The sequence below is a fragment of the Berghia stephanieae genome, chromosome 6 (genome assembly GCF_034508935.2).
Source record: "Berghia stephanieae isolate SIO BIC M18660-M18661 chromosome 6, UCSD_Bste_1.3, whole genome shotgun sequence".
Lineage (NCBI taxonomy): Eukaryota > Metazoa > Mollusca > Gastropoda > Nudibranchia > Aeolidiidae > Berghia > Berghia stephanieae.
In genome coordinates, this window is record NC_088365.1 from 8,793,204 (window position 1) to 8,805,703 (window position 12,500).

At 34.1% G+C, this 12,500-nt stretch overlaps 1 protein-coding gene across 2 annotated transcripts in view; it reads left to right on the top strand.

Moving 5' to 3' along the window:
• The window catches only part of LOC144974442 (uncharacterized), a 158,083-nt gene that overhangs the window by 30,352 nt on the left and 115,231 nt on the right, over positions 1–12,500 (top strand). The window contains exon 1 of one of the 2 annotated variants that reach the window (XM_078917317.1): positions 1,989–2,940. The exons of the other annotated variant lie outside the window; for it this stretch is intronic. The gene's annotated coding sequence lies outside the window, so the exon portion shown is untranslated. Of the gene's footprint in view, positions 1–1,988; positions 2,941–12,500 lie in introns of those variants that run through there. 2 annotated transcript variants of the gene reach the window in all.

Consider the following 12,500-nt stretch of genomic DNA (forward strand, 5'->3'; position numbering starts at 1 on the left):
TTCACTTCTTTCCCTCTTTACTTTCTTTCCGCTCTTGTTCTGCAAAATTGACATTTTCTCCACCCCCTGAAAGTCATTCAAGCGAATCACATGCTGTCCGACTCAGTCGCTTGGCATTTCAAAGATATGATGTGTGTGTGTGTGTGTGTGTGTGTGTTTGTCTGTGTGTGTGTGTGTGTGTGTGTGTTTGTATATGAGTAAGCGAGAAAGAGAAAAAAAAAAGAAGAGAGAGAAAGAGAGAAAAGAAAACGAGAAAGATAAAGAGGAGATGAGAGGGAGAGATAAAAGAGAGAGAGAGAGAGATAGAGAGAGGGAGAGAGAGAGAGAGCGAGAGAGAGAGAGAGAGAGAAGGAAAGAGAAAAAAGAGAAAGACAAGAAAAAAGAGAGATAGAGATAGATAGATAGATAGATAGAGAGAGAGAGAGAGAGAGAGAGAGAGAGAGGGAGAGAGAGAGAGAGAGAGCGAGGGGGGGGGATGGAGACAGAGAGAAAGAGAGAATTTGGATGAGTTTTTATGTAAGACTCTATGTTGAGCTCGAGTTGAGATCATTACAGACGATACAAGTTATTTTTCATTAGATTATTTTATGTTTTCCACGTTTATTTGTGTATTGTTGTGCTGACGAAGGGTTTGTACCCGAAACGTCCATTGTCTGTTTTGTTCCCATACGAAGCCTCTCCATTTTCACTCTTTCGTTAGTATAAAATAGAGTTGCGCTATTTAGCAGCAATGGTGTAGTTGACTGTAATATTTAGATTAAAATTAAATGAAATTGAGCTTTATATAGAGCAATATCCACTAAATGTGCTCAAAGCGCTTTACAAGGGGTCCCTGGTCAACAGCAACATTTAACATGTAGGACGGGACATGACGCCTCTTAGGCGATATTACAAATTTTCGGACAAAGACAACTCTGTTAACGACCAGGTACTCATTTTACACCTGAGTATGGTGAGAGAATGTGAGTAAAGCGCCTTTTCCAAGGACTCAACTATGCGCCGAGCGCGAGGCTCAAACCCAGGACCTTCCGATCCGAAAGCGAGTGTCATACCACAAGACCACATAGCCGCACAGATTTATGTATGAAGGTGAATTTATTTAGTTTGTGTGCGTGAGTGTGAGAGGAAAGAAGCAAGTGGAGGGGCGGGGTGGATAGAAATATCATGTGGAAATAGATTGTAGATATTATGACGAGAGTATCATAGTTTGAAAAATCTAGATAGATAGATAGATAGATAGATAGATAGATAGATGATAGATAGATAGATATATAGATAGATAGATAGATAGAGGGATAGATAGATAGATGGATATATGGATAGATAGATAGATAGATAGATAGAGGGATAGATAGATAGATGGATATATGGATAGAAAGATAGATAGATAGATAGATAGATAGATAGATAGATAGATAGATAGATAGATAGATGGATATATAGATAGATAGAGAGAAAGAGAAAGAAAAGAGAGAGAGAGAAGAGAGAAGAGAGGAGAGAAGAGAGAGGGAGGGATAGAGATAGAAAGAAAGAAGAAAGAGAGAGAGGGAGAGAGAGAGAGAGAGAGAGAGAGAGAGAGAGAGAGAGAGAGAGAGAGAGAGAGAGAGAGAGAGTTATTGAGATTTGGTCTGTTTGTTTATGTGGGTTTTTATTGGTTTTAACTGTCCGGCCCCTTTCACAGCTCTATGCCCCCCCCCCCCCCCCAATCCTTCCCCCTTTCCCCGCCCCCTTTTCTCACACACAAACAAGATACTCTCCCTCTCTCGTTATCTCTAACACTCGATCTCACAAGCGATAGATTATCATTCTATTTTTTCTGATTGACGGCATGGGCGGGGCATTCGCCGTCAGCCAATAACCAGCCACACACGAATACACACACCACCCTATTACTGACACATACTAAACACACAACACACACACTCACTCACACTTACCCAAACCGAGAAATTATAACAACGGGCGGCTGCTCTGCTGTCTGGCTAGCTTGTCTGTCTGACTGGCTGTCTGTTCGTTCGTTCGAATCACCTCGAAATCTAAAACCAACCACTCGGCGAATCAGCGAATCAGCGGAATCGACAACGAATCTCCACCAACGAAACAACAACAGCGAGTCGTTTCCAGTCGATCAAGTAGTCGAATAACCCGAGCGCTGCGCTGCCACTTACCGCTAGGGACAGGAGATTTCTAATAATATAATTCTATACTGCTAAAACTGAAACTACAACGCCTCGCTACCACATTGCGTTATCAATGAGTATCGTCGGATAGCTTGTTGTTGACTTCTGCTTGTGATAAACGATCATCGTGGTTGTCGTTGTCGAATACATTTATCATTTACAATAAATATTTATCAGTCGTATTGTTAGTCAGTGAGTAATGATAAAATAAAAATTAATACTATTAACGTGTGTCTTTACTTACAAGTGGCATTCTCCATATCAATGATATCTAGTTGTGAAATCAAGAAAATAATATTAAGATTGACTTTGTGAAATAATTGAAAAAAAAAAAAAAAAAGAAGAGAATATTATACCATTTTTACTTTAACTCCAAAATTTTGACTTATTTTCGTTATCACCAACGGACGGTCACTTTATCACTCCTTAGCAACTGTTGTAGTTGACACGAGAAAAAAAAAAAAAAAGAAGAAAGAAATTATTTGAGTTGTGATATTATTATGTTATAATATTATAGTCTACTGAAATTGTGTAAATCGAGAGCTGGTTTTCTGTGATTTCATACGTGGTTCAAAGTGTTTGTTTGATTACATACAAGTCTATGTAATAATAACAACTATTGTATTATATCCTACATCTTTGATTGGTCAATTTGATTTGATTTAAAAAATAAATAAATTGGTCTCCGATAGCATTCGGGGAAGATGGAGTATTTTGGTACCATAATATGTACAACTAAAGGATTATCTGTACTTTACAGGTGAGAGTTATTTATTTATTTATTTATTTATTTTTTCACTACACTAGTTTATAATTTTTTAACTTATCTAAAAAAAAATTTCTTTTTAATTAATTAAAAAACATATATATTTAAAACCATTAAAACTGTACATATGAGGTCCGTTATAAAGTGATTTAAACACATTACCGATACCGGGAAAAGCTACATGTCTGAACCTTTCCCCCCTTGGCATAGGATCGAGTGTGTGCGTGTGCGTGTGTGCGTGCGTAAGTGTTGTGTGCTGTGTGTATGTGAGTGTGCATATTCACGTGCTTTGTTAGATACTTTAATTAAAATCTTGTCCCTTTACCGATAGAGATACCGGGACAAGCTCCATCCGATTTCAGAAAGCAACTTGACATGACTGTAAATCCCCATCTTAGAATATCATTTAATAAATAATAAATATGAATATTGTTAGAATGAAGTTGACGTCACTCAGGTCTTTGTTATTGTTTTATTTTTTTTTGCCATCCACGTTTATGAGTAATTCTCACTTAACTGTATTAACCAGACTATAAACGTTCAATGTTACACACAGTTTTGTGTGTTGGTCCGTTATACTTCCGGATGGCAATGTTGTGAGCTTCTTAGCCAAGCGCATACTATCTATAATAGATAATAGCCATAAAAGAGCACATTATTGTGACGCGAACCGGTAGGCCGATATTCTAAATGACGAATTCCTTATTGTAAAAACATCTTGAGACTTAACCCTCTCCATACCAACTATAGGAAAATCGTCACATTCGTTACGATACAACCAACAATTTTCTTATTCAAATTTCTTTTGTACATCATAAAATTTAAAGAAAATGAACAGTGTGTTGTAATAGATAGAGCATGTTTTGCTAAAGAAATTATGTATCGCAAGAACTTTACTGCTATTACTTCTGAGTGGTAAAAATTATATTTTTGTGTTAGTTGGGTATGGAGTTTTGGGGAAAATCCTGAAAATGGCTGGCAAGGAGAGATTTAAGAGGCAAAAGACTATATAAGATAGTGATTCAAGTCCATATATCATATTTAAAGAGGGTTGGGGGGAGTACTATGTAAATATACTAAAATTAGCTACTCTGTATCAGCTTTACTTTTCTCAGGATCCACCGTGTCAATCGGGTTTATTTTGTCCGAATAAACTAACTCTGTGCGGCTATCTTTCGGATCGGAAGGTCTTGGGTTCGAGCGTAGCCATCGTAAAGTTATAGCCTGACACTGACCAAAACATTACGTCAAAATGCCAGTCTTTTACCACAAAAGAAAACAAATCGTGAGTTGTATTCAATAGTTCAACTAATGAAATAACTTGGTTCCATGAGCACTACTCACTAGACGCTACACAAACCTAAAAAATGACGTCAATCTGCCAGTCCTAGAGGGTTCTAGTGTCAGGCGAAATGTTAACGATGGCTACGGTTCGAGCCTCGCTCAGCGTATAGTTGAGGAGTCCTTGAAAAAAGGCTCTTTATTACTCGCATTTTCTCAGCGTACTCGGGTGTAAAATGAGTTGAGTACCTGGCCGTTAACAGCGTTGTCTCTGTCCGAAAAAAATTGTAATATCGCCTAACAGGCGTCATGTTAAGTTGTTAAGTGTTGCTGTTGACCATCAGTGACCCCTTGCCCTTGCCCTTGTAAAACGCTTTGAACACGTTTAGTGGATATTGCGATATTATATATATATATATATATATATATATATATATATATATATATATATATATATATATATAATGTAAATTTTCACTCACATTTTTTGCCGAGACGACTCGTTTCTGTGTATTTCTCACACTTCTTCAGTCGCATAATCCATTTTGTCATGTCCGCAGAAAACTCCAAACTCCAATATATATATATATATATATATATATATATATATATATATATATATATATATATATATATTATAAAAAAGCCCAATTAGAAAGATAAAGAAAATTGAGATTAAAATCAAAATAATTAGAATTTGGAATTTAAACTTTATGGATTTATTCTATATTCAAATGTCATAACGTATGTTGGATTAAATCCTATCTAATTAATAATGTAATAGGAACAAAAATAAAAATAAATGAATAAAATAAGCAAAAACTAAAAAATAAAAGAAAAAAAAAACTTAATGTTCTTATTAATTAAACAAATATCATTTTTTCAAAGTTTGTGATGTACAAATTAAATCTGAATAAGAAAAATGTATTTTGTGTCGTAACAAATGTGACGATTTTGCTGTAGGTGGTAAGGAGATGGTTAATGCTACAAAATCCTGGAAATTTTTTTCTGTTTGATGATCCTTATGGTTCTGAAGGACAATCATAACACTGGCTATAATACATTATGAAGACTGAATCTCTTATAAATGCTTTAAATACTACAAGAAAACTAGCAAGTATAGTTTATCTCTCTCCTTACCAGCTATTTTCAGAATTTTACCCTAAACTTCATACTCACCCAACACAAAAATAGATTTTTCAAACAGATTAGCAACGAGTATATTCTATATTTTGTTCAGAAAAATTAGCTCTGCAACACAGTGTCGAGTTTTTTTAATGGGAACATTCTAATGACTTTTGAGATAGTTTATAGAGGGAAAGATATTGACGCCACTCAGTTCTTTCATATTATTGTTTTTAGACAGACATTTTATTGATTAGCTCTCACTAAATCATATCAATCAGATGCTATAATCGATATAGGTTACACTTAGTTAACTGTGTGTAATCTTGTTCGTTTATTGTCTGGTTAATACAGTTTAGTGAGATTCACTCATAAACGCGGATGGCAAAAAACAATAACAAAGACATGGGTGACATCATCTTCATTCTATCTATATATACAGCCAAGTAAAAGAAAGTTATTTTGTGTGCTTGTGAAAAAAAAAAAATCAAATTGGATCCGTCACTTCACTGTGTATCATTCGTCATTGCTTTCAAGACCAGTGGGAGCACACCATAACTGATAATTACACACTTGATTAAGATAATTATGGTTAAATGTGTTAGTACATATAATAACCGTGTGAGCGTAGCCTTCATAAACTCGTAGCCTGACACTGCTCAAACAATAATATTATCACAGTAAGTACAAGGCGACGAATACCAAAAGAAAGTTATAAGAGAGTTGTACTCACTTAATCGCACAATAATAGCGGCTATAGATAGTATGCGCTTGGCTTAGAAGCTCATAACATTGCCATTCGGAAGTATAGCGGACGAACACACAAAACTATGAGTAACCTTAAACATTTATAGTCTGATTAATACAGTTTAGTGAGAATTACTCATAAACGCGGATGGCAAAAGACAATAACAAAAACATGAGTGACGTCAACTTCGATCTATCTAAAAACCAAAACACCGGTCCCGTTAGTTCTGCACTGAGTACAATGAGATAATGTGAATGAGTTGAAAATCCTATTCTAATGACTCAACTTTGCACTCAACTGAACTTTCTGTTCTCTGTTCATATATGTGTCAGTGCATGACATAATCAGTCGAAAGGTGAACATTTTGGATTTGCATTTTTTATTTTTCATTATCTGAAAGCATATACTCCCCAGAGCATTTTAATCTTTATTTGAAGTAAATCGGGTGATTTTTCATGAAGTTATGGTCAGATGTATGGGAAAGGTATCCAGCAGCTTTTCTCAAATTTCATACTTTTTTCAACTTGACTAGCTGTAAAAATTATTTAGAAGTGAAATTAGGCTTTGATATTTCCCAAATATGTACAAAAAGGGTTGATTTAATCATTTATGACAAGAACTCATTTTGGATAGTGACCTTCTAACTAAACTTGGCATTATCTCAGTTCAAACCTTTTCACCATCCGACGGATTATGTCATTCATTGTAGCATATTATAAAACGGCCCATAAATATTCTCCATGAAAACAACAATTACTGGTCACGTAATGAGTCTAAATCCATCAAGTGTGTTACATCAAAAAAGAAATATAATCCAGTGTGTAATCATTTAAGAGTCGGATAAATGAAATATTGTTTTAGAGGGAAATGAATAAAGAAATGAAAACAACAAATTAATACACCCTCCCTCCCCCCACTTTTTTTAATAGTAAAAAATAACAACCCCCCCCCCCCCCCAAAAAAAAAACAAACAAAAAAACAAAACAACCCTCCCCCCGCCCAAAAAACAAAACAAAAAAAAAACACAAAACAAAAAACATACAAAATCTAAATCTAATGAGATCATTAATTAGAGATGGATGGAAGGAAAAAAATAAATAAATTAAGTGACTGAATGTGACTCAATAATAATATAAAAGGATACAACAGGAGACAAACAACGTTTCGGCCTCTGACCTCCGTTAGAAGACAAACGATCAACACTCCCTTTCAATAGTAAAAAAAAACAAAAAAAAAAAAAACAAAAAAAAAAACGGAAAAAAAAACTAATTCATCTATCCGTCCATCCATCTATCTATCCATCCATTCATCCATCCAACTATCCACCTATCTATCTATCTATCTATCTATCCATCTTTCTCTGATAACGAAGAAACCTTTCTAAATATAAACAAACATCCATCAGTTCGCCCATCTATCTATCTATCTATTCATTTCTCCACCCTTTCGTCTATCTGTCCGACCATCATTCATCCAAACAACACAAGACAAACAACGTTTCGTGCCTCTGACTTTCGTCAGGAGGGATACAAACGATTAAGACACAATAAAACATATGAAAATAATCAATATTGCACCCCCCCCCCCCCCCCCCCCCCCCTTTTTTTTTCTCTGTTCTTCTATACCGGGGCAAGATAAGGGGAATTTATCGGTAACATTATCTGTGTGGAATAACTTGGCTGAAAATTTATTTAGGATGATAATATATTATATGCCGCATTGCAGCGCCGCACAGTTATCAATAATTTTGATAAAAAAGGATTTTCTTTTTGTTTTGTTTTGTTGCATATATAATAATAAATAAAGAATCTTATTTAGATTTTTTTTTAAAATGACAAAATCACAAACAAACGCAAATGACATGAAAATATGGGAAATTGAATTTAAAACAGATTTCATCCTAAGGAAAATTAGATAAGTGTTTTTAAATTTATTTTTTTTTTGGTTTGTTTTCAACCTCAGGAATGAGAGACACCCAAAATAAGAATATCAAGTGTTGTTACTGCATTAGGAACCTTTGTAAATCGCTTTGAGCACACTTTTTAGTGGATAAAATATCACATTAATATATATATATATATAGCCTATATATAATGTATAGTTGATATTTTTTCCCTTTATCTTTTCCAATCATACCCTGGTTTTCTCTATAGATAGTATGCGCTTGGCTAAGAATCTCATAACATTGCCATCCGGAAGTAATCTCTTACCAACACACACAACTATGTGTATCCTTAAACGTGTATAGTCTGGATCATACATTTTAGTGAGAAATACTCATAAACGCGGATGGCAAAAAACAATAACAAAGACCAGATTGACGTCAACTTCATTCTATCTATATAATCCTTTTACTTTCACAACAATTTCCATATAACCAAACATTTAAAAAAAATGATTTCTACTAACGTATGGAATCGAAATAAGAGATCGGTTTTATTAATGATAATGGGCTTGCTGAGGGAATAATCAATGAGGCGTGACGAAGCGCATAGAGCGTGGTGCGTCATATGCATACCATCTTTATTTTATTTAAAAAGTTATAAGAGCCAGTGTAGTCTGACTTATGACATTCGTTGGTTTATGTTGATGAGTACAAATTTGTCAACAAACCAGCATGCTGCAATATTTGACTCACCAACATTATAATATAATAATATCGTAATATGTCAACCAAGAAAACGTGCGTCAATTTATTTTGCACGGTACAGTCCGATAATCATCCTTCCATTTATAAATTTATCTATTCATTCATCCGTTCATCCATCCGTACAATACAAAAATCCATCCATCCATCCATCTATACATCCATCAATCCATCCATCCATCAATCCATCCATCCTTCTATACATTCATCCATCCATCCATCAATCAATCCATCCATCCATCTATCCATCCATCCATCCATCAATCCATCCATCCTTCTATACATTCATCCATCCATCCATCCATCTATCCATCCATCCATCAATCCATCCATCCTTCTATACATTCATTCATCCATCCATCCATCCATCCATCAATCCATCCATCCCTCTATACATTCATTCATCCATCCATCCATCCATCAATCCATCCATCCTCTATACATTCATCCATCCATCCATCCATCCATCCATCCATCCATCAATCCATTCATCCATCCATCCATCCATCCATCAATCAATCCATCCATCCATCCATTCAATTGTTCACCTATCTATCTATCTATCTATCTATCTATCTATCTATCTATCTATCTATCTATCTATCTATCTATCTATCTATCTATCTATCTATCTATCTATCTATCTATCTATCTATCTATCTATCCATCTATCTATCTATCTATCTATCTATCTATCTATCTATCTATCTATCTATCTATCTATCTATCTATCTATCTATCTATCTATCTATCTATCTATCTATCTATCTATCTATCTATCTATCTATCTATCTATCTATATCTATACTATCTATCTATCTATCTATCTATCTATCTATCTATCTATCTATCTATCTATCCATCTATTTATCTACCTACCTACCTACCTACCTACCTACCTACCTACCTATCTATCTATCTATCTATCTATCTATCTATCTATCTATCTATCTATCTATCTACCTATCTATTTATCTACCTATCTATCAATTCATCAAGCCATATATCCACACACTCATTCATCAATCCATCTATCCATCCACCTATCTGTCTATCTATCCATCTTTTCATAAGCACGACTAAATCTTGTAAAGTATAAACAGAATAAACAGAAGGTAATATTATAAAGTAACAATAATAGCACAGATAGAGTCTAAAAAACCCTTTTCGCATCACCCAATTATAATGATGGTTACGTGACCTGTTGACACAGCATCCAATATCATCATTAATGTTCAATAATACTCTTCAACAGTCGTAACGTCACTTCCTTCCTTATGACGCATGGTAACTTAGTAACACTGGCTCTAAACTATCGGAACAATGGCGGACGCCCGTATGAAATATTTCTCCGGCGAGCATAAAAGCGTATCCAGAGGTTAAAAAAAAAACAAACATAAATTTGATCATGTTTTGACTTTTACACATTCTGATCACAAGACACATGAAAAGTTATAGCCAGCGTGAAGAATAAAAAGTAATGATTTTCTTTCTTTGGAACCAAGATGGCCGCCGTTGCCGGGCGGTGTGACATCAGACTACTGAATCCAATTGTCACCTCCTAATCAATTCTCCTGGCGAAACGGGGAAGAAAAAAAAAAAAACAACAAACCACCCCCCCCAAAAAAAAAACAAAAAACAACCCAACAAAATTCATACAGTTGAAGAATTTGGGATAAAGCACTCCATTATATTCTTAAATAATAGTACCAAAAATTTAAAAAAAAAAAAATGAATTTAAAACAATGAATTAAAATAATAATAATAATAATAATAATAATAATAATAATAATAATAATAATAATAAATAATAATAATAATAATGAATATAATAATAATAATAATAATAAATAATAATAATAATAATAATATAATAATTAATAATAATAATATATAATAATAATAATAATAATAATAATAATAATAATAATAATAATAATAATAATAAAGGAGTAACATCATCCAAAAAAATTAGAATCAAATTTAAACGGTGCCAACAAAATTTTATATAATTTGATAAATTTAATATTGATGCAAAAATCTGTTACGCCTTCCACAGTGCAAAACTTTTGGTATAATTTACCAAACCCTCGTTGTCATGACACCAACTGTAAACAAATGGAATAAGGCGGAGGTGTGTACTTTGTAAAGACAATGGGAAAGTGTGTAAAGAATAATAAAAATAGAGATGTGTTACGATTTGAACACGATATCTGATAGGGGAGAATCAATAAGAACAAGAATGGTAAACTACACTGTTTTGCGTAACACTATCATTATCAATACTGTGCGTTTAGATAAAAAGCTCACAATATCCGCCAGCCGGATAGGATAGTATAATGTACCAACATACAAACTATGTGTAACCTTGAACGTTTATAGTCTGATTGTGTTTAGATAAAAAGCTCACAATATCCACCAGCCGGATTGGATATAATGTACCAACATACAAACTATGTGTAACCTTGAACGTCTATAGTCTGATTGTGTTTAGATAAAAAGCTCACAACATCCGCCAACCAGATATAATGTACCAACACATAAAAACTATAGATAGTTCGAAGATGACGTCACTCAGGTCTTTGTTGGTGTATTTTGCCATCCGCGTTTATGAGTACTTTTCACTAAACTGTATTAACCAGACTATAAACTTTCAAGGTTACACACAGTTTTGTGTGTTGGCCAGTTATACTTCCGGATGGCAATGTTGTGAACTTCTTAGCCAAGTGCATACTATCAATATATAACCTTGAGCGTTTGTAATCTGATTGACAGAATTTAGTGACAACTAATCGTTAAATGGCGGCTAAAAAACATTGACAAAGAGCTGAGTGATGTCAAGTTCGTTCCTTCTACACATTACGATGCGGAGTCGATGGCTGAGCGTTACAGTGCGTTTCGTATAGTGGTTAAATCAAGCGATGTTGAGAGTGATCAATAATCGGATCGTCACCTTTGCGAATCAGTACGGTTTGATGTTGCGACTGAAATACATGTTAAACTTGCCTCTGAATTTTAATATTTGAACTGACTTCTGAAATTAATTGACCCCCCCCCCTCCCACCTTCCCCACTAAGTAATAATAATAATGTGTTGTCAGGTCAATAAGTCATCAAATATAAAATTATTATAAGTAGCCGTGTATGTATGTAGTGTGTTGTGTATTACTACGCTGTGACAAATAATCCCATTTTTCCATCTTATTTCTATTGTATTAATACGCCAATATTATCGTGTGCACTGTATGTAATGAAATATGCCCGTTTTGATTATGGTCTACCATTGATGACAATGTACAGCCAAGCCGTTGCCTAGGCAACGAGATAAATAGAACATAATTTCTTTTTTTTTCATTTTTAATCCATACTTTTAAAGTTACCAATACGGTATTAAGTCGGGATGATTAAGATGCTGAAAATGGAATTTGTAGCCAGAAATATCATGTTTAAGTTGAGTTTATATGCTTTATAGAGGAGAAGGAATATCATATTTCACTGTGCTAAATACCAACGTTTCTTATTTTTGACCATTTTATCTATAATTTGACTTTTTAGTATCTGGTCCATCCCGACATAATACCGTTTTGAGACGAAGGGTCACAATTGTACCTTAATACGAGGAGAAAATATTAATTACAATATATATATAATATATATTGAGAATGTAAGTTGTTTTGTTATTAATTCTATCATTTACACAGAGAACAAATGGTATTTATTTAATATCGCTTACCCCACTTCACTACACAGTTGT